The sequence below is a fragment of the Tiliqua scincoides genome, chromosome 1 (genome assembly GCF_035046505.1).
Source record: "Tiliqua scincoides isolate rTilSci1 chromosome 1, rTilSci1.hap2, whole genome shotgun sequence".
NCBI lineage: Eukaryota > Metazoa > Chordata > Lepidosauria > Squamata > Scincidae > Tiliqua > Tiliqua scincoides.
The window spans coordinates 246,558,152-246,581,491 of NC_089821.1; the positions used below are offsets into that span (position 1 = coordinate 246,558,152).

The 23,340-nt window shown below is 45.0% G+C and overlaps 1 protein-coding gene across 2 annotated transcripts in view; it reads left to right on the plus strand.

Moving 5' to 3' along the window:
• The first annotated feature begins 21,151 nt into the window (after positions 1 to 21,151).
• The window catches only part of LCLAT1 (lysocardiolipin acyltransferase 1), a 154,851-nt gene continuing 152,662 nt past the window's right edge, over positions 21,152 to 23,340 (plus strand). The window contains exon 1 of one of the 2 annotated variants that reach the window (XM_066618672.1): positions 21,152 to 21,202. The gene's annotated coding sequence lies outside the window, so the exon portion shown is untranslated. Of the gene's footprint in view, positions 21,203 to 21,274; positions 21,298 to 23,340 lie in introns of those variants that run through there. The other variant, XM_066618670.1, reaches the window with a different exon arrangement.

The following is a 23,340-nucleotide window of genomic DNA, read 5'->3' on the forward strand; positions in this document are numbered from 1 at the left end:
GTAGGGGAAGGACTTAAGGCACCCTCAATGGCAGTCAGGCAAGCTAGGATGCTGGTATCCCACTGAACAAGGACCCAGGCAAGATAGGTTTGAGCCCAGCCAAGGGGCTTGCCATAACCAATAGCACACTTGCCTTTTCATGACTGGCCAGAAACACCTCTGGCAGAGACAAGAGAAGTGTCAGGTCTTGAACCCACTGGCCAGCCCACAGAACTGCTCTCTAATCAGCCACAGCAGCAAACCTGCAAAGAGCACCTTGTGGAACATTTCACATCCTGAGGCACCACAAACATGGTGCTGGGAGAGTATAGTACATGAAACAATCAGAGGGAACACTGCAAAGTCCAATCATCAGGCTTGCATATGACACGGGGTCTCTTCTGCAGTAACCCACCGACTGAGTCACAAACACACACATGCACACAGACTACACTTTTTCTATCATTGCTGATACCTCAGCAGTGGCATCACTGGGATTTGCGTCACCCGTTGCGGGAGACCTGTGCATCACCCCATGCAGTGGGCAGGGCAACACCCCAGGTGGTGGGCATGGTGATGTACCATCGCCCCGCTCCCACTGGTTTTTTGGCTGTACCTTTTGTTTGAACACAGATATTTCAATGTGATTTGTTTCATTGCATTCTGCATGAAATTGCGCATTGATTGATATATAACATGATGGTATTATTCCTTCAGACTCTGATTTTAGTGATTTGAAAACTTGTAGAGTCTCACACACACACCCTGTGTCAACTTACTAACACCTTATTGCAGTGGTTCTCAAACTTTTAGCACCGGGATCCACTTTTTAGAATGACTGTCCAGGACCCATTGGAAGTGATGTAATGGCCAGAAGCGACATCATCAAGCAAATTAAAATAAATAATTATAAATAATTAATTTAAAATAAAAGAAACAATTAAATAAGGGGGAGCCAGCCCGGTTCCACCAAGTGAATTTTCTCTGTAGTCTGCCTGCAATAATGCCCCCCCTAAGAATCAGTGAGTTTCCCAACCCTCCCCAGTGCCCAGTTTAAAGTTCTTCTATTTCAAGCACATCAAGATAAAGACCCACCTGGCTGTACAAGTGCACAATAGAAAACATTCCCCTTACCAGTTGAAGCCTCTTTTTTTGGTCATTTATAGTGGGGAGGGGAAGAGGCTGCCTTCTGGAGCATTTGTTGCGCTCCAGTTTCATCGGATTGGGACCATTCTGGTGTCCTCACATTCCCCTTTGCATGACCTGACCACCAGCCAAGGCACATCTGCCTACTCGCAAGTAAACACAACCGTGAGGCTGCTTCGCTTTCCATAGGGCTCAATAGACTCAGGAGGGAAGGACCTCCTTCTCGGGTGTTTTTTGGGGCTGCATTCATTGGATCAGGACCATTCTGACATCCTTGGAGTCCTCTCAGCTTGCCCTTTCTGATGGACTAAGGCATGTTCGCCCACTTGTGAGTAAACGGGACCACGTGGCTTCATTTTGGGCTCAATACACTCACAGCTGGGAGGGAGGGGCCTCCTTCTTGGGTGTTTTTTCTTGGGCTGCATTCATTGGATCGGGACCATTCTTGTGTCGTTGGATTCCTCTCAGCCTGCCCTTTCCAACGGACTATGGCAAGTATGCCTACTCACGAGTAAACATGCGATACGTCTCACTTTCACTTTCCATAGGGCTCCGTGCATTTTTCTTTTTGGTTTTTTGGCCATAACTTTTGAACAAAAGGAGCTATTTCGCTCTGGTTTTTTGTGTTTTGCTGGAAATTCCAAATCCAATGGTGTATGACATGACAGGGTAGCTCCTAAAGCCACGATTTTAGCACGTTATCCCCCAGGGCGCGTCACCCCTCCACGCGTCACCCGGTGCGGCCCACAGCCCCCGCACCTCCTAGCAATGCCACTGGGAGGCACTTAGAAGATACCAAATAGTACTAACCTTGAACTGACTGGTACTAACCTTGGTACTAACCTTAAACTGAGTGCCACACAGGAGCCTGCCATTAGGATGACCCCTCTCCCCCTGCATTGTCTGCATTGTCCCTCTGCATCTTAGCACCCATGACCAATGAATAGCTTTCCTCCCACACATTGGAGCCCAAGGCAGGGCCGGCTCCCAATTAGACCCCATGTCTGGGGGAAACCATGCTGGGGTAAAAATAATTTAAAAAAATTAATATTTTTACTAAATCATTTCAATCACTAAAACAAGTGGCTTTGTAACTATTTACTTTTCAAAGGTAATCTACACATTTTTGTTTACTTGTAGGTGTACATGCATGCACTTTTATTTTAACATGGGCTTCTATATGTATGCAGTTAACATGTGCTTTAAGCAGGCATGTTCACACTCATGAGAAGCACACACCTAGGCCTGATAATGGCAGAAAGAAATTTGCCACAAGACAGGATTGATGGCTGGAGCAGCTCCGAAGACATATTCCTGGGCAGGTCCATGGGTGTACTGTAACCTTGAAATAAGTAACAGGATAGTGTGTTGCATCAGATTTAAGAATGCACGAAGAGCCTTGCTAGATCAGGCCAAGGCCCCATCTAGTCCAACTTTCTGTATTTCACAGAGGTCCACCAGATGCCACAGGGAGCACACAAAACAACAAGATACCTGTATCCTGTTGTCACTTCCTTGCATCTAGATAGGTGTGCCACTGTGGCTACTCCCGCTGGGTGTGTGTTTTTCCCAGTTCTTTCTTCCTACTCAGGGGCCCAAGAGACATGCATGGAACTTCTCCCATGGGCTGAACCAAGGCCCCTAGGGGCTGTGACAGCATCAGCCAGGTTTGAGAAAGAGCCACAATGGAATCTGGTGGACGCAGGGTTAAAGCAGCACAAAATCTGGCAGCTGTGAAGTTTGGCCAAAATGTAACTTGATGGTTCCTGTATGAAGTCTGGCAAAATCTGGCAGGTAATGAACAGTCTAGCAGCATCTGCTGTGTACTGTCTTTTCAGACCTCAATACTGGTTATTTAACAGAACACAGTTTTACTGTTTGAACTAGTAAAATACTGACTGAATGGCAGCCATTTACAGATTGCATCAACTACACTGGTCCTGTATTGACATTCAGGGAACTAACAGGCTGCGGATCCCATAAAAATGCAGCCTGAGCGCAGTCACCACCCACCCATACAAAGATAATCTTTCTCACAGTCTACAAGAAGCCCACTACTGTGCAAGAACATTCCTGGATTGAACAATCCTGTTGAAATCAGGAGCAACCTCCCTCTTTTTAGTGCATCTGTGTATTGGCTTCCGTTCACGTCACATACCATCTGGTTCTAATCTCTAGCTAGCAAGATGCCCACCAAATCCTGAGAATGTGTATGGAATGGAAAACAAAAGCCCTTGCATAATGAGCAGGGCTTCTGTTTGCCCCGAACCTCGGAGAATGTGTCCTCGCTTCCTGCAATCCGGCACAGTCTCTCCATTATCTTCCCAAGCAGTAGTTCTAGTTGTTGCTCACTTCAATTTGCACACATTCATTCTTCTCCACTCTTTCCTTCCAGGCTTGTGAAGCTTGGCAGCCGTTCCTCTTTGTGGGAGGTCTGATGGCATCCAAATTGGTCTGGGATGAAATGGGCGTTGGTTGCATGGCTCGGCCACTGCCGCCACTGACTCCCCTGTGCCGTTCCTGGAATGGAGGGGGGCGTTTGTCTTAGGAGAAAGATGGTGATTGCAAGCTGCCCCCCTCCCACAATCTATTACCTTCCTCTCCCTCTCAGCTTTCACATACTACCTTTGCTGTCCTTGCTGGCAAGGCAGTTCAGGAGGAAAGCAGACAGATATGTGGAACATTATTATATAAGATGACACCAGGGGGATTAACACAGTTCAATAATGCATTATGGGGTTTGGGATGTGGAAAGTAAATTACAGAAAATTTATTACCCACATTTTCCTGCATACTCAAACTTTTCCTGCGTCAACTGGGTTTTTGGCAAACTCCCAAGAAGCAGAGGCCTAAAGCTGAATGATGGATCAGGTTTTCCTGAAGCAGTCAAAAACATGACAACCCACACAAGTGGTTCAACGTTATTTGTGATTTTCCTCTAACTATGGCTTTATTCCAATATATAATTTTAAGCTTTGTTGCCACGTCTAAGGAAAAGGACTACCTAGACAATAGTGAGTGATACTTGGGTCGAATGCATTTTGGGGAAAGCAGAATCCCCATTTCTCCGTTCATATACTTTTAAATTATAATCATTTGTTCCAGCGGCAATTATTCCATTTCTATATTTAGAGATCATCAGCCCCTCATGAATATCAAATCTGTGCTGCTGTTATCTGCATAGAGAATGAACAGGTATCCTGCCTGGATTAACAATCACTATGCTAAACCTTAGGAAACGGTGAAAATCTCAACAAAGGCAAAAGAATGGAGAGACACAGGATTGCCACTGATGGAGTTTGTCCTCTTGTCCATCGGTTGGGGGGCCCTGAGCTTGGCCCTGCCATATGGTTGCAATAGTCACATGCCCTTGTAGTGACCCAGCCATATTGGATATGATGACTTCAATCGGGGATATCCAAAATTTCCGCTCTCAGGGCCACAACACTCACAGCCCAATCCTAACTAATTCTAGTGCCAATACAGCTGTGCCAACTGGGCATTGCTGCATCCTGTCGTGGGAGGCAGTCATGGAGGCCTCCCCAAGGTGAGGGAACTTAGGGCTGCATTGTGGCTGCATCAGCCCTGGAAAGGACTGGGCTGTCAATCTTGCTCTTATGGTGGGCCAGAGGATATAAAAACAGGATATATAAAATAGTATACATTTTGTACATTACTCTCAAAACGTTCACAAAAGGAGAAAAATATTTGCAAAATATTTACAATATTTGCAGCTGCAGAGCTGTTTTCTCTCTCTCTCTCTCTCTCTCTCTCTCTCTCTCTCTCTCTCTCTCTCTCAGTGAAAACAATCCATTCCAGCAGTTCCTTCATTCAGCAGGAGGAAGAACATGCATTGGGGGGGGGGGGAGAATAGGAAGAAGTGTGGTGGGGTGCATGTTATAATAATGACACTGGGCTCAATGGGCTGGTCAGGGTTGGTCAAAACATGTTGGTTGGTTAGTTATGGCCTGTAGGCCATAGTTTGGGAACCCCTGAGGCAGATGGACATGCTGACATTCATTTTCAAAAGTCTCTTGTTTCATTTTTGGGTGTCAGCAACCAGTCTGAGTTAAGCGTCTTTTATGGCTGCTATAAACAATAGGCGACCTGTTGCACATTCTTCCCAGAGCCCACAGATGGGGTTTGGGAGGACTGCAGGGTGGGGTTTGCAGGAGATGTACTTGGACCAGTCCAACCTTACTGAGTTTGCAAAGATGTCATAAGACGCACAACCGAACAGGACGAAAATATTTTCTGAGTTGGGGGGAATATAGATGAGTTTCCTGAGACCATTTTCAAATTGAGCAGAGAGTTCACTCATCACTAATTACTACTGTGGGGGATGTATTTGCCTTTTAACTTGGAATCAAGAGAGGTTTCACATAAGATTACTTTAGAAAGTGGAGTCGTATCACTCCCATTGCTCGTGTGTGTGAGAAGGGGGCATTTCAGTGAAAAAAGGTAGCCACTTATCATATATCAGTTACAAGTGTACCAGCTGCTGCAACTGTTTAGTCGTTGAGAGAAATGAGACACATACAAAATGCCCCCCTTCAACATACCAACCACAACTGAGCTTCATCTGTGTCAGTCTTTCTTTGGGGCCCAATTTGTGCAAAGGAGACTGGGGCAAAAGGAAAAGTAGTTCCATGAAGTCGTGAAAAGCGAAGGGACAAAACTAACTGTGCAAACTTTGGACCCAGGAGACTTAGGAGTTACAGGACTATGAAGGATGTTTTGTGTTTAATACCTCCAGAGCAGAGTCCACAGAAGCCTGGATGCAACTAGATACATTCAATTCATGGAGAACAAATCATTCTTGACAGTATACTAGTAGGAACTGCTCCTATACAGTCAGGAATGGAGGAAAAATATTTTTTAAAGCTGCCTTCCATGACTCTGAACCTTGGGACAAAAATAGCTGATCCCACCAGTGCATCAGGAAGGAACGAAAAAAAACAAAGATAAGTAAACTGCTTTGTGTAGGCCTTGGAGTTCTCTGCCCTTTCACCTGTCTCACGAGCTGACATGTCCTTTTTCCCCCCTAGGGTGACAGTGGGGTGGTGCAAGAGAACCGCCTACATTCGGTTTGGAAAAGACACCCTTGTTTGACAAAACCTGAATTTATCCATGTAATCCTTCCTCACATCTTTGCAGCCAGATTGGAGCAGCCGATGGAAAAAATTCCTGTCTATTTTCAGAAACAGATAAAAGCATTCAGATTATGAAGTGCAGATCTCAGCTCAAAATGGTGGAAAAATCCATTCAGCACCACTGTTGCTGACCCTCCTGGCCCCTTCAAGTAATGAATTTCAGTAATCCTGGCTCCCCCTCCTCTGGCATGCTTCCCCTACACTCATCACCACTCCCAGAACTGCTTATGCACCTAACATCTGCAACATGTCATTGTACTGTCATAATTGTTTATTCTACAAGGGGATGAGGGAGGGAGATGTTTTGTAAAACAGCTGGGCTTGCAGAGGCTGTATCCTAATTGCTTTGTATCCCACCCTTCCTCCAAAGAACTCAGAGTGACATATGTCGGATTTCCAGGTGGTCTTCCACCCCAGTGCTGGCTAGGCTGAGTTCTGCTTTGCTTCAGAGACAGAACTACAGTCTTGGTCTTCATACCATTTGTATGGCTGGACCATTTTGTAGCTTTTAAAAATAAGCTTCCTTTAGGATCCTATTTCTTAATTGTATCACAACCCACAGGCAAAAAGGCTATACCTGCATGGATTTTCTTAAATGTATGGATTCAGCCTCTCCTGGTTTCACAAGGAAAATGGCACCCCTATAGTGTGCCTGCCAGCCCATGAGTGCCAGTGCCACTCATAAAGTGCATGTAGCATGTTATTGGGGGGATGACACCAGATGGCCCAGGAGAGAAAAGTAAAAGTCTTAGTTACTTCCCTATCATCTAAATGAACTCCTGTAGGTCTCCTTGGATCTACACCAAATATTTAGCTGGCACAAGTCTGAGGAGACTCAGACGCAGGTCCAGGCTGGGAAGAAGGGACAGGATCTTGGTGTGCAGGTACTGCCAAGATCCTCCTCCTCTGGCACTCATGTGAGGCCTCTGGCCGTTTGCATTGGCATGCCCAATCCGCAGATCTCTCTCTCTCTCTCTCTCTCTCTCTCTCTCACTCACACACACACACACACACACACATACAGAGGGGGAGAGAGAGATCAAAACATCCATGCAACCAATCTTGCTGCTCTTACAATAACAGCAAGCACTGTGTGGTGCAGGAAACATTGGGTTTGGGTTCAGTGTGGCAGAACCAGCTTGAGGCTCTCACTCAACCATACATTTTGCTGAAGGCTGGCACCAGGAGCGGTGTGTGCCACCTTGGCACACCGAATGCCACCTCTTCATATTTGCGCACACGTGCACAGCCCCTCACAAATGAGAAGGGAGGATGGGTGGGTGAAGAAGTGGGTGCACCCTCATCACCGTTCCCTTTAGTTTCAAAGTGCACAGCATGCAACCTCCCTGCTCCCTGCTGCTTCTGCTTGAGAAGAACAAGGGTGCTATTATGTTGGGAACCCAGCGCAACAAACAGAAGCAGCAGGGAGCAGGTGGCTGCCCCACTGCCCTCTTCATAATGAAAGAGAAGGGAAGGCAGGCTCCAAATCACCTCTCCCCGCCAACTTGGTGCTTTGTAAGCACCAAGTAGGTGTGAAGAGGTGGCCTGGAACCATAGAAGTCACTGAGTGACATGAACTTGCATGCGTGAAGCAGCCCTAACTGTTCTCACAGAGTCATTGTGAGATTATAAACCTATGTGCATCTGACCGAATGGGAAAGAGCTCCCAATCAGAAAACTATTCTTGGTCCCACAGAAACTTCTGGAGTGTTTTTGTTTATGACAAAACGATAAGCTGTTGTTCCAACTAGCATGACAGTTCACTGTTGCTTTTCATATTAGGAGTTTCTGCATCAGATCAAGTTCTTCTTGGGTGTAAGCCACATCCCACTGAGTTTAATGGCAAAGGGCCTATTGTGCTTGGATCATATTCCTTAGTCAAACTGCCATGCAGTTCATAGGTGTAACAGCTGTACAACACTACTAATAATACCAAAATCATATTAATCCTCAAATATTCTCAACAGACAATGCAATACCAGGGAAAAAAAATGCGGCATTCTGCCAAAACCGAAAGGGGGAAATGCACTATACCATCTGGTTTCTTCAGCATATGGGAACAATACATTCCATAAGCAGTTACAGAGCTGGATGCAAATATCTGCATATGTGATCCGCCTGGTTAAGATTATTCTGGACTTTAAATATTATTGAACTGAGAGGAAATAATGTACTGAGAGATATATAGAGAGATGTTCTGAGATATCATTCCTGAGGCATACCCATATGCTAGCATTTAGCAACAGAAACTCACAAAAGGAATGCTCATTGTCATAAAGCAGTTTTTAAATTGAAAAGACTTCCAAGCAATATGCAAAAAAGTGTGCACTTTGTGCTCAGCTGCAGCTTTACAGGAAAAATGTCACACTAACTATGGGACGTAGTCCACAACTGTTGCTTAAAACAGCACCTAAACAGAACAGGCAACTATATTATAATGAAGGATGGACTGATAGTTGAACAATGTTTTTATTGTCAACCAGGTTGGGAAATGAACATGGGCTCTCCATTGCTTTGAAATTAAAAAAAAAAAAAGTTAGCATTTAACCACTATATCATTATATGATGACTGTATGACTATATGCAACTTCTGGGTTTTAGAGGTAGCCTATCTCTGAGTGCCAGGTGCAAGGGAGTGGCAAGAGTATACGGGCATCTTGTTGTCTTAAGTGCTTCCAATGGCTTCTGGTGTGCCATTGTGAAATATAGGAAGCTGGACTAGATGGATCTTTGGCCTGATCCAGTGGGGCTCTTCTTACGATCTTTTGTAACCACACTGCAATAAGTGTTTCAGTAGAAACTTCTAGGCCCAGTAAACCTCTTTACAGTGTTATTGCCACTCATATATCTCACAATCCAAATCAGCAGGGTAAGGACATGTAGGTAGTCGAGAGCATATTTTACCTGTTTCATAGTTTCTTAGACTCTGCTTCGCCTTTAGGCCTGAAGTTTTTCTGGAGGTGATAAACAATTTTCAGACATCAGCATCTTGTCTTCCTAAATCAGCCATTTTCAACCACTGTGCCTTGACACAATGGTGGGCCGCGAATGGTCCCCAGGTGTGCCGCGGGAATTTGGGAGCGGGTCATTTCTCAATAGGACCATTAGGGGATGTGAGCTTCCACTGACAGCAGTGTGCCTTGTCAATTGTCAAAAAGCTGATGGTGTGCCTTGACCATTTTAGTGCCTTGCCACTGTGCCGCAAGATGAAAAAGGTTGAAAATCACTGTCCTAAATGGTGGTGCGTCATTTTTGTTGTTGTAGGGTAGTAGTGGTGGCGTAAAATACATCTTGAATCAAGTTCTAACTATGAGAAAGTGCCACTCGAGTGTGGAATACAGTGTATGTTAGCCCTCAGTTCACTGGATGGTTTTGCCGCTAGCCTTACTGAACCAAGGAGTATCAGCAAAGAACAGGAGGGGCATACAGATGCAGCCAATATCAAGGAATGCCACAGATCCCTGATGCCTGAACCACTTGGAGCACTAATCTCACTGGTTGTCCTGCTAAATAATTGAGAGTCAGAAACACTTGATGATTTCCTGCAAATTAGCCACAGGCCTACTAGTTTATCCCAGTCTACCTTCTGCTTTCCCCTGGTTTGCTCCAGCAAGATTCTTCTTATGCTATTATTTGGGAGAAGGGAAGTTGGAAAGTGTGCCCAGATGCATGGATGAAACAGTAGACCACATCGTCCTGACCCAATCATGCACACCAGTCCAAATCCTCCTAAATGGTTAATTTTTCATCCTTCACACCCTGAGTTGATGATCACTTCCTCTTCAGCACTGACAGAGCTAATTGTTTACTGCTTGCTGCTCAACACAATTTCTGGTTTTGGTTTAGGATGCAGGATGTTTGAAAAGCCACATGCTGTTTCGACAACCAGGTTAAAGTTGCAGGAAACCTCCAGCACTGTACTCAGCTAGGAAGGAAGGGGGTTGGCTCCTGCCTTAAGATGAGCTAGAACAGATCTAGGACTGAAAGTAATTCAGGATGTCAAATTGAGATCAACCAGATAAAGCTAGATTTGAGTTTCTGCAAAATTGGAGTCAAATTCTTTTTGGCATCCTCCTGAATAAACTGGCCCAATGGCATGGGCCAAAAGATGAAGAGTGTGTGTGTGTGTGTGTGTGTGTGTGCATGCTGGTTACCCTTGTCATCTCATTTTTTCCCTCTCAAGTGCACACACATACACACACTGCGGGAAGTTTGGTGCAACATTGCCTGCAGGACTCTGGGTGCAGTGTGCTGTCCAGTCACTTGACACCATCGACCTGCTGTCTCTGTGGTTCTTGTTGGGATGTGGCCCCTTACTCTGTTTCCTTCCTGCCTTCCTTTCCTGCCTTCCTTCCTCCACATGCTCTCTCTTACTCTCCAGACTCAAAGGGGAATGGACGTGCCTTGCTGGGTGTGCCCCTTCTCCACACTTGCACACAAAGGGAACAGCTTTTAGGGTTACCTCTTCCCCAAGTTTAGGAAAACCTCTTATCCTAATCAGAAGTTGCATGTAGCCTTCGACTTAGCCTAGTAAGTTAGAGTGTAAAATCCTTTGAGCAGGGACCTGACCTCTCATACTTTGTAAAGGACCATACACATTTATGGTGTGAAACACACAAAAAAACAAAAAAAAAACACAGTTGCATGTAATATGTATAGAAAGAACAAACCAGGAGTGCATTCTCTGAGACTACCAGAGAGAACAAAACACACACACACACACACACACAGAGAGAGAGAGAGAGAGAGAGAGAGAGAGAGAGAGAGAGAGAGAGAGGCACACAACCATGCACCAGGCTGTAAGTGCAAGAACATACAGAGAGAGAAAACCAGACAAAAGTTTCTTGTTATCTCATTATCTGTATAGGTCATTTCCTGGTTAACATTAATTCAGAATCCATTTTCAGTGTGCCCCCAGTGCAGAAGTGAGAAGTGCATATGGAAATCAATGAAGAAATCCAGGATTTTTATTTTTTTTTTGCATAGCTGTGACTGGTCACCAACAGATCACTCCAAACAGAAGGGAACAGCAAAGACATGAGCGTGTACTTTTTTTTTTTTCTAAGTCAGGTCTTCTTTCACTGGGGGAAAAATGAAATCCATGTTGCCCAGAGAGAATCACGGCAAGTGACTGCTTCCATTTTTTTAAAAAATCAGAAATTCCATGTGTTAGGCCATACTTTATGGGTTGGATTGTTGAGTAAAGTTCTGTAGATGTTGATGCCAAAGTAGTGTTGGCCAGTTTCTGAGAGTCCAGGAACACAACACCAGCTGCTGTAGGCTTGCATGCTTGTGTCCAGACCCTAAACATAAGAACTAAAATAGCACTTCCTTAATTTCAGTGGAACTTCCCATAAAGAAGTATTTTATATGTTATGACTGCCATGTGGAGACCACTGAGACACACTTCTGTCTCTTAGTGGCTGCTGTGGTTTCTGATCAACTAGCTGAAGGCCAGTGGATGAGAGGTTCCCTTTCACTTCCTGTGTTTCAATAGCAGCAATGAGTTCATTACCAGCCTTTTAATGAACAGTCTAATTTTTCCTCCATTGTCCCCCTCATTAGTTTACAGATATGTATAATAAAACAATCATTTGTAATGAAGGGAGCAGACTTTGAGAGAACTTCTGCAAAAATAAGTTGTTTGCAGACACTACATTTCACATGAGCTATTTTTTGTTTCCTCACTGCTTCTCAATAATGTTTCTGATATGTCTACTATATGAAAAGATTTCTAACTTTGATCTTGCTCTTCAGAAAAATACAGCCATCTGTCCCAGTGTTGATTTAAGAAAAATAACATTCACTTCCATTATTTGGATGTGTTCTTTTTTCAGAAAAAAAGATTCAATATTCAGCTAAGGCTAATGTTTCCTTGAGGCATTTTCGGCATGTTTCTGATGTAAATTCACTGTACATGTGGCCAGGAAGAATAACATCTTGTTGCATCATGTAAAAAAAGAACACTCTTCCTTGCCTATTACTCATTTCCAATCTATATAAGCAGATGGTTAAACAAAGGCAAAAGACCTGTCTTGGAACAAAAGAATTAAACCCACAAAACAATGGCATTCATTAAAACAAACTTAAAAGGACAAGGTCAAATCTTTTTCCCATTTTCTCCTCTTTTTAAAATAAACTCTGCTATATTTTGCTCTTAGAAACTTGATACTTCTTTTTTCTGCCACACACTCACTAGTTTTTTTCACCTTAAGGCAATTATTTTTAGTTGGAGATTTTTTAAAAATGTCATTAATGTTTCATTAAGGGATGCAAGCGCTAGTGATGTTGACAAAAGTTTGTCATTACCTCTTCCAGAATACAGATTTGTCCAGCATATCATGCTCCTTGAATCAAACTGAGCCATACTTCCCCCAAAACTTCTCAGAATAGCCTGATGTATTGTTGGGAAAAGAGTTCTAAGGTTGCAATTCTATACCTGCTTTCCTAGGAGTGAGGACTACTGAAAACAAGGGGACTTACCTTCTCCCAACTTCTCCCCACTTCTCTGACCAGCCGCATGAAATCCACTATGTTATGTGGTTGTACACCCGTGCAAAGGGAATAGCTCTAGGATTCCCTGTTCCCTAGTATAGGACCTGTACAGCTAACAGATTGTATGCTTGCAGACTGTCAAATTTTTTTTTTTTTGGGAAATCTTTTTACTGCCTCTGCTTCTATGTTATTCTTAGCAATAAGCTAGCAGGGGTTGGTGGGGAGCCTCAGAAAAAAGTGTCTTTCACTATATGACCTTGCTTGATTGACGGCCCATTCCTATCTGGCCAGCCACTGGCGGAATGCACATTAAGCTGGCAGTGGCTGTTTTATACCTGTCATAGAGCAGCCGCAGACAGCATGTGCTGCCTGACCCTTGGCAGGGAGGCTTTAGTGGCCTCCCGCATGCCTGCAGATGGCCAAAGATCTGATGACCAAGGTAGGACAGCAGGGGAGGTTAGATGGGGTGGGGGAGACGGGGGTAGGGCGGGATGGGGAGGGGTGGGCAAAACAGGGAGGAGATGGAGTGGGGAGGAGGCCAGATCAGGCCCAGGAAAGGGGCAGGTTTGGCTGCAGCAGCATCTGCCAAATCCTAACCCCTTTCTGGGGTATGATCTGCCTTCATGAGTCAATATGGAGTTGTGCCAGCTGGTGTAGGTCTAAGCTGACCTATGACAGTTGTTGGGGCTTATCTGGGGATAAAGGAACAAGTGTTCCTGTACTCCGGGGAGGTCTTTAGAGGCAGAAACTCCCCTCCAGAATTCAGCAGATGCCACAGTGGCACAGGTGCATCACTGCGTGAGGAGCTGCATAGGATTAGATTGTCCATCAGCAGTACCTATCACAGGTACTACCTGTTCCAATTTCTACCCTTCACCCATAACACTTGCCCTAACACTTTCTTATCCTGCTACAGGTAACGTGTCAGACAATGACAGTGACCCACCCCCCACCCAGAATTCAGCAGCAGCAATAGGAAGTCAGGTAATTTTGACAAATGGACACCTTTGCCGTTCTGTGGCTCCTGTGCCTTTCTCTTCTCTGGGAATCCCATGGATTCCCCATGCTTGCCTCCTACCCCTTCCACTGTGACTAAAATGGATCTCCTTCCTTCTCTGTGAGCCTGCTAAAATGGTGGTTGCTTCAGGCAATCTGTGTTGTCAAGAAGGCCTGGTTTCTATGGACATAGGTGTCAATTGCTGCCTTTTCGCCTGCTATACCATGGCTCTCTGCTCTGGGGAAGCTTTTCTGAGGGACAAATTCTCTGAAGAAACTCTCTATGGTCAGCCCTTTGTGGTTGCCCATTTGTGCAATGTATGTGTGGAGCAGCTGCGTACTGGGTAATGTGATATTGCTGTGGTGCCATTGCCACAAGTTAATTGGTGTCTCCTATTCCTGGCTAATGTGCGTGTCATTGGCAAGTCACCTTATGGTTGGTGGGTGATGACAGCGTTGCCAGGATTGCTGTGGGAGTGGTTCTTGGTGTGCTTTACTTGTGCTTGTATCTTCAGCTATTGCTAAGCTTCTGACTTTGCTGCTGATTGAGCCAGTGGTGTAGCTAAGGGGGTGCAGGGGTAGCAGTTGCACCAGGCATCAAGCTTTAGGGGGGCACTAGTGACCAAAATTGTGAAAATCTTGGTATGTATGAATAATACCATCATGTTATATATCATTGGAAAGGTAACTTAATGCAGAATGCAATGAAACAAACTGCACTGGAATATCTGTTTTCTATCAAACGTTATGGTCAATTAACCAGAAAATGAAAACACAACTGCCTTGTAGAATAAAAAGTGGATTTGCTTAACTCCAAACAGACCTATGAGACTGTTTGTTCTGAGTGCCAATGAGATGTTATTATGATACAGCATGGAACCAATATTTATTTATTTATTTAATTAAATTTGATTTTGTCATTTGGGGGGGGGCTACAAAATGCTCTTTGACTCTAGGTTGTAGATAGATGCCTTAGCTATGCCACTGACTGGGGGAGGCAGCAGAGCAAGTGGGTGGTGAACTGCTGGGGGGAGGAGGTGGGTTCCTCCCAATTTTCACTTTTTAAAAAGCCTGGGTGTGATGTCACTTCAGGTTGTGATATCACTTCCGGGGCAACATTTTGAGCCTGGCACCGGGCTACACAATCATTAGCTACACCACTGGATTGAGCAGAGAGTATCATGATTATATTGCATCAGAGTTAGCTCTGGCATGTTGAGTCCACTGAGATGTTGGCACAAAGGATTCCCCTACAGAAGCTACTTTCCACTAGATAAAATAGCTTATCTATGATATTTATGTATACCAACAATCCCTTTCTTGGCCTCATTTATTTGAAATTGAAATCCTCTCCACAACTATTTTTAATAATCTATATTTTATTTGAAATGCACATTACCTCCCACCTTTCTTCCTTGCATTCTTATTTAACCATGGTGGGATGAAGCCAGCACCCTTAATATTAGTATAACAAAGCCTTAAGAATTGCACATAAATTCCCAGTCTATCACATCCTTCCTTTTGCTGAATACTGAACATTCTTTTCTTGCCCCAGATGTTGTCTTTGGCTATAAAAATCAGTGTTTCCATTTTCAAAAAAATTCATGGAGGTTTTAATGATGCATATATAGTTTCTGAATAAACATTTGCTTTCTCTTAAAGCAGTTGTTTTTAGTCACTTTAGAATAAGCCAGGGGTGGACAAACCCTGTCCCTTTCTGGCCCTCAGGGACCCCCAATCTGGCAAGCAGGGAACCTCCAGTCTCCAATGAGTCTCTGCCCCGTCAGAGACTGTTGGAGCCCACACTGGCCCGCGACTGCTTATGTCTCCATGTGTTTCTGGCTTGGTCTATATGTTTTCACTGTGCAAGAGGTGTGTGGCAAAGAGTTCATAGTTCTCCTGTGTTTCTACATGCTTGTATTATAGTTCTTATCTGTATTATAAGCCTGCGTGGGAGAACTGGAGGCCAGAAGTGAGACCAAACCAGGAAGATCCATCTGAAATGTTGTTGGTTCTTGAAAGAGAGAACCTTTATGATTGTAAAAATCCCCTAGAGGGATTTAGAAATGCCTGCCTATGTAAACCGCCTTGAATAAAATTGAATAAAGTCAGAGGAGTAATCCGATGACCAGAAAGGCGGTATATAAATAACTAGTTGTTGTTGTTGTTATTATTATATGGGCTATGTCAGAAATGGGCTATGTCAGAATGCTAGATGCAAGGGAGGGCATCAGGATGAGGTCTCTTGTTATCTGGTGTGCTCTCTGGGGCATTTGGTGGGCCGCTGTGAGATACAGGAAGCTGGACTAGATGGGCCTATGGCCTGATCCAGTGGGGCTGTTCTTATGTTCTTATAAATAAGCTCAGTAAAATTCATTCATTCATATGTTCCATCTCTAATGTATTCATTTATGTAAATTTATTCAAATTTGAAATGTAAATTCTTTTTTTATTCCAGCCCGCCCCCGCCCCCCACAGTGTCAGAGAGTTGATGTGGCCCTCCTGCCAAAATGCTTGTCTGCCCCTGGAATAAGCTAATAGCTTTGAAATCATTAATAATCATTCCAGGAATGTATGTGTGTAGGTGCTTTGAATGCACTTCAGTGCTGTGTGCTGTTCCCTGTACAGATTCAGCGAAAGGTCACATTGCCCTTTGGTTTCTGCACTGAAGTGTTTTATATGCGTTACTGGCTGCGCTTTTGAACATGCATAACATGTACATAGGGGAAAGCTATTTCATGTGCAGGTAACCTGTTTAATGGCCAGTTGCACAGTTCAGTGGTTTGGCAGGGAATGAAGAGAGGGATGAGGGTGAAAGATGAAACAACTAAACATTTATTTTAGGAATACTTTAACAATAGGAGGGACTGGGAATCAAAATTACTTAACAACCCTAACACACACACAGACACCACAGACTCACACAAAGGAAGGAAATCACAGGCACTATGTTGCCAATCTGAGTTCACAGGAGACAGACAAGGAAAGATAGTAGGGAGTCTGTGGGTTATGGCAAGGTTGTGCCAAAGGCCAAGATGGCCTTTCTGTTTCTGCTGGATGGGTGCAATGCATTGCAGGAGCAATACGGCAAAGGTGCCAAGACAGGAAAAATAACCTGATTGAAGGAGGGTGCAAAGGCAGAAAGAGGGCACAAGCCCCCAGATCTAGGCAGTGGCCTTTGTTAATATGAAGGGAGCGAAACAGGGCACAGGACAACCACTAAAATTGAGTGGTAGGGAGAGTTAGAACAGACAAAAGGAAACATTTCTTTATCCAGCATGTAATCAATCTGTGGAACTTTTTGCCACAGGATGTTGTGATGGCATCTGATCAATCACTGCAGTTGCATAGCTGGGGGGAGGTGTCACAAAACCATGGGCGTGCTGGTAATCTCAGGGATGTGGTAATGCCAACCCAGTTGTGCTCACCCCCCGCACCCCCTCCGAATGCAAACAGAACTGTGCTATGGTCACATTTGGAGGGTGTTGTGAGGCCTTCAGGGGCCTTTTAAAGGGGATTGAACAGATACATGAATGAAATATCCATCTCAGGTTATAAACCATGATGAATACTGTATACACAACCTCCAGGTTTTATAGATAGCCTCAAGGTCAGATGTGAAGGAATGATAACAGGATACAGTTACTTTGTTGTCTTGAGTGCTCCCTGAGGCATCTGGTGGGCCACTTTGACATACAGGAAGCTGGACCAAATGGGCTATCCGCCTGATCCAGCAAAGCTCTTCTTATGTTTTTATGTTAAGCAAGAACAATGTGGCAAAGATATGATAGTCCTTTGATTAAACAGACTTAACAAGCTTCCGCAGAGGCCATCTTGGAAGCGAAAATGGAAATCAGAAATACAAATACAACCCTCACAAGGGACATGATTAATCATGGAACACCCAAATGTCAATGACCTGGCATGACCTGCCAGAAACTGCGTATGAATGTGAATTTGTGAGTAACAGCCCAATTCTTACTTGTGCCAGCACAGCCAGTCTGCATGGCCTGCACTGTATACATTCATTTGGCTGCAGGTCTCCTCAGATATTTGTCCCCTTACCTTAGCCTGCCCTATGGGGCTTAGTGGACCCATGCCAGCTCTTTATCTGGAACAAATCCAGGAAGCCTGGTTTAGGAGGGGGGTTAGGATATGGTGGAGGAGGTCCCTGCCAATCCCGCCCCTTCCCCGGCTCCCTGCCACCCTCCCCACGCTCCTGTGCTTCCTGGAGCAAACCTACCTGCTCCATTCAGTGCTGCTCCTAGATGTAGTGCTGGCTGGCTGGCGCAGGCCTTTGTGCTGCCAGCTCACAAATAGTTGTAAACCAGCTTTATAGCACATTTGCAACACTCTGAGCCAGTGCAGGGATGGCTGAACCAGCTCAGGCAGCTGTTTGGATTTTGCTGTAAAAATCATAGCATGCCTATTCTAAAATAGGCACAACCACTCTTATGGCTCCACTAATTTAATCTAGTTCCATATCAAGATCAGGATACAATTAAGGAAGAAGCTTGTATGCAGGAACAATATATGATTGCCCTCACCTATTCTCTATTAAAACAAATAGCACTGGACAAAAAGTATCATTGTTGTGCAGCAAATCCAATGAGCAAGCTAGGTAATAATAAAAAGAACAGACACTAGGAGCAATCTGGGTCTAGTGCAGTGCTTGAGCTTTAGAAATGGCAGGTATGTATAGGAAAGGATAAGATGATAAAAATAAATGAACGTTCAAAAACAGATGTTAAGAGGATATGGACTCCCTTCAAGAACACTTATTTGATTTAGCTGCTATATGAACTACAGCCGGAACCCAGCAAAAGCCACAAAGTACTGGATTACTGTTCTTTTATAGTACAAAGGTTCCAGAGTTACTCCAGAGTATAGTACTCTTCTAGAGTTATTAATCTGCCTCCTCTCTGGTTACAAATGCAAAAACATTCCATTCAACATGAATCACTGCATGTAAAAATGGAAAAGGTCTAGGAAGCCATCTACTCCATCACTTAGGCAAGGTAACATTGCTCTATTTTTGACTGCCCACATACTTTGCAGAAATTAGAAAAGTTTCAAATATATTTTATATAAATATAACAATTCAGAGTTATGTAGAATAGAACTGAAAACCCATATTCTATGGTCTGATGTGCAAGTAAAAAGGAGACAGAATCAGGTTCAAGGGCCACAGCACAGGGGCTGTGTTGAGAATTCTGGTGAAGTACTACTGCAACAAAACATCTGGGATACTGCAGCCATGGCACAACTCAGTTGACCAACTAAATTGTTCCCCTTTGGTGGAACACGCTGCAGCTGATGTCATTTTCACTTTTTGAAACTTTGAAAGGAAAAAAGCTCCTCCCAACATCTGATCTAGTGAACTTTGTTTCCATATTTTTCAGTTCTCAGAAATAAGGGATTAGCTATATAATATTAAAGGAGAGATAAGGATCAAATCAGCATTTCAAATATCCTAGAAATCAAAAGGTTTGGATCTCTCTTTGATTATTTCTTATTAGAATGCAATCACATGGCTACATTCTTATCTTCTTCTGAAATTGACCAGAAACTCTTGTACAAATAGAATTTCTCTCTGCCCACCCCAATTTTATGAACAGAGACCCTCAGTTTTTAATAGTCATATAGCTTGAGTGTTTCTCAAGCTATGGGTCGGGACCCACTAGGTGGGTCGTGAGCTAATTTCAGGTGGATCACCATTCATTTCAATATTTTATTATTAATATATCAGACTTGATGCTACCATGGTATGTAATTATATTTGGGGAAATGTTACACATCTGTACTTTTAACAGGCTACTCTGCATATAGTTTTAACAATGATAGTAAATGAGACTTACTCCTGGGTAAGTGTGGGTAGGATTGCAGTGGAGGCTTGTTAAAAATGTTCCTGCTTGACGATGTCACTTCTGGTCATGACATCACTTCTGGTGGGTCCTGACAGATTCTAATTCTAAAAAATGGGTCCCGGTGCTAAAAGTTTGAGAACCACTGGATATTGTAAGACAGGGGTGCTCACACTTTTTTGGCTCGAGAGCTACTTTGAAACCCAGCAAGGCCCGGAGATCTACCAGAGCTTTTTTTACAATGTTCGCGCCATCATAACATATAACATTTATGTGTACAATGTATGTTGGTGTACCTTGAGCCCCACTGAGTATAACAGGACTTACTCCTGAGTAGACATGCTAGGATTAGGCTGTGAGGCTGCAATCCTAGCCACACTTACCTGGGAGTAAGCCCCATTGAGTTTCCTCCCAGAGGCACCTGAAGGGGGGGGGGGTCAGCACTCCACGATCTACTCATTTTGCCTCAAGATCTACTGGTAGATCGCGATCCACCTATTGAGCACCCCTGCTGTAAGAGGTAGAAATCAACAGATGACATTTCCTCATCACTGCACTCCCATTCTGAGTGTTGATTATTCCCTGTTATGTTGTTGTAAATGGCACAGGAACTTCTGCCCATTTAAAGACAGTAGGTCTATAACCTGGAGATTAGTCACCTGGAATAACTCAAGACCTGAGAACATTGATGAATAAGAGGAGCATCGCACATTCTGTGTTATGTGACAAAGCACATAATAGGGATCTGTGAAATGTGTGTTAATGGCCTGACTTCACACCGGAAACTGTGCAAGTGAGCGCTCGGAGATTTGTGACATGCTGTGGATTGACCTGGATATAAACTTGCCCTGTTATAACCACAACAGCATCCAAATGCCATCGATCTTTAACAGTCCAGTCCTATCCTGAGGTACACCAGAGTATCACCATGCATGACAGCGAAGTGATTGCTCTGTAGGTTCAAAAGTCCACCTGCTGGCAAATGGACCACCTCTGCCATTGTAATGATGGCACAATATTGTGAGAGTGTAGGTGCTTCACAAGGTGGTGGTGTTGCTTTTCGAAGGACTTTGTTGGGGAGGCTCTGCCTCACCTGCCACCCCACCCACCGCACGTCTGATGGAGGGCTCCTGTGATCCTGGGTCCCCCAGAATTCTCATTGCAGGGAATCTGCCCCAAGAGGACTCCATGCAGGTGGAACTCCTCCACCCCCAACAGGGGAAGCAAGAGGGAACCCCATGCTGCCCCCACTGAGGCTCCAGCTCTGCCCCATAAGCCCCCCACTGACCCTCTGCCACACACCCCTGACCTACACTTAGCTCAGCCACCACACTGCAAGCCTGAGGGCGAGCATGGCAGACTTGGGGGCGCTTGAGAGACAACGAGGCAGGTTCATTCCAAGGCTGCGTGTCTCTTTAAGAGCAGCTGACCCAGGGACGGGAGGGAGGGGGGAGGAAATCTCCTTAGCAACGGTTGCCAGGCTGACGCGAGCCCGGAAGCAGCCTCGGAGGTCGAAGGTGAAAGGTGAGGTCGGGAGGAAGATGGCGGCGGCATGGGATTTCCTCCCGGGTACGTGCGGCGCGGCCGCTCCGGCGGGGGCTGTTCGCGGCTGCAGCCGGAGCTAAGCCGGCGGGGGCCTCTGAGGCCGCGGGGCTGCGCTTCAGGTGAGCGGGGGGAGCGCTCGGGGCGGCAGGGCGCGCCTGGGGCGGGAGAGGGCCTGCTTCGGCTGGGCGCAGGTGCGCGGGGAGTGGCTTTCTCTCCGCGTCCCCCTCGAGGCGCACACGCGACTGCGTTCTCACGTTACGGGCACTCCCGTGTCTGCAGAGCGGCGACCGGGCTTCCCCAGCCCACCTGTGGCTGAAGCTCTGCGTGTCCGCAGGGGGAAGCTCTGCTCGAGCCATGACGTTCCCTGGGTGGCCTCTGCCACACTGGGGTCTCCCAGCCTTCGCAGCATCAGTGTGACCCCAAGAGCTTCGGAAGGCCCTGCTGGATCAGGCCCAACTTCTTGTGTCTCACGTGGCCCACCTGATGCCTCAAGGGGCACACAAGAGACCTGCATCCTCGTGCCTCCCTTGCACCTGGAATGGCATAAGAACAGTCCCTTTTGCTGCATCAGGCCCAAGGCTCCTCTAGTCCAGCTTCCTGCGTCAGAGTCCAAGCCTATGCATGTCTACTCAGAAGTAAGTCCCATTGGAGTCAATGGGGCTTGCTCCCAGGAAAATGTGGATAGGTTTCTCAGGGCCCAATCCTATCCAGTTTTCCATTGCCAGTGCAGCTGTGCCAGTGGGGCATGCACTGCGTCCTGTGGTGGGGCGACAGTCTTGGAGGCCTCCTCAAGGTATGGCAACATTTGTTCCCTTACCTTGGGGCTGCATTGTGGTTGCACCAGTGCTGCAAAGTTGGATAGGATTTGGCCCTCAGGGAGCACCCAAGAAGACAACAGACCTGCATCCTGGTGCCCTCCCTTGCACTGGCATTCTGCCATAGCCCACTTCGAAAATCAGGAGGTTTCACATACATATCATGACTTGTAACCTGTGATGGACTTTTTCACCAGAAATTTGTCCAGTTCTCTTTTAAAGGCATCCAAGTCAGACACCATCACTACATCCTGTGGCAAGGAGTTCCACAGGCTCATTACATGCTGGGTAAAGAAATATTTTCTTTTGTCTGTCAAAACTCTCCCAACACTCAATTTGAGTGGATGTCCCCTAGTTCTGCTGGTTCTGGACCCTGAATTGCTTTCAGCTTATTTTGCAAAAGAGCTAACTAAGAAGCAATCAGATTGATGAGACCCAAATTCATTGCTAGCTTTGACCACTAACCCTTTTCCTCTTTTTCTTCAGTTGTGCTCTCTCAATTTCCTTGAGAAAAGGTGCTTCTTTTGTGTACTGTACATACAAAATAATATTCATGAGACCCTTAAAATAAAACTTTTAAGGAAGGCACCATTTTTCATAGGTATGCACACTATAAATAAATTAAAATGAATAATTCTCTCTGCAGCCCGCCTGGAGTAATCTCAAGTCCGTCCGTCCCCAAACAGTAAGATTTTCAGTTCTACTTGATGCCCAGATCAATTTGAAGTTCTTTTATATTTAAGCCAGTTCAGTGTAATTTGGGACAAAATCAATTTTAAATCCAACATGTTTTTTGTTTGGGCTGGATTGAGATTCAAAGCTTTCTTCTGAACAGCATAAAAGTCCCAACGAGAATAGGAAATGAGTCTCCACTGTCTTGGGGATGATGACAGAAGGAATCTGTAAAAGACAACAACCCTTTCCAAACCTATTAGCACTGGAACTCACTTTTTAAAATTACACTCCATCAGGAGCCATCTAGCTTTACAAGACTAATAAAGAAAAATGTCTTACCAGCTCAAGTCTCTTTTTACTGTATTATGGTGGGGGCGCTGCATTCTGGAGCACTTGTTGAGCTTCACATGCATAGGATCAGGATCATTCTGGTAGCCTTTCACTCCCCTTTGCCTGACCTTCCACATGAGCCAAGGCACATTTGTTTTCTCGTGGGTAAACGCAAGCATATGTCTTAATTTCACTTTCCATAGGGCTCAATACATTTGTCAGTTTGGAGGGAGGGATTTCCTTCTCAGATGTTTCTTGGGGGCTGGGTTCTTTGGATCGGAACCATTCTGTGGGCATTGGATTCCTCTCAGTCTGTCCTTTGCAATGGACTGAGGCATGTTC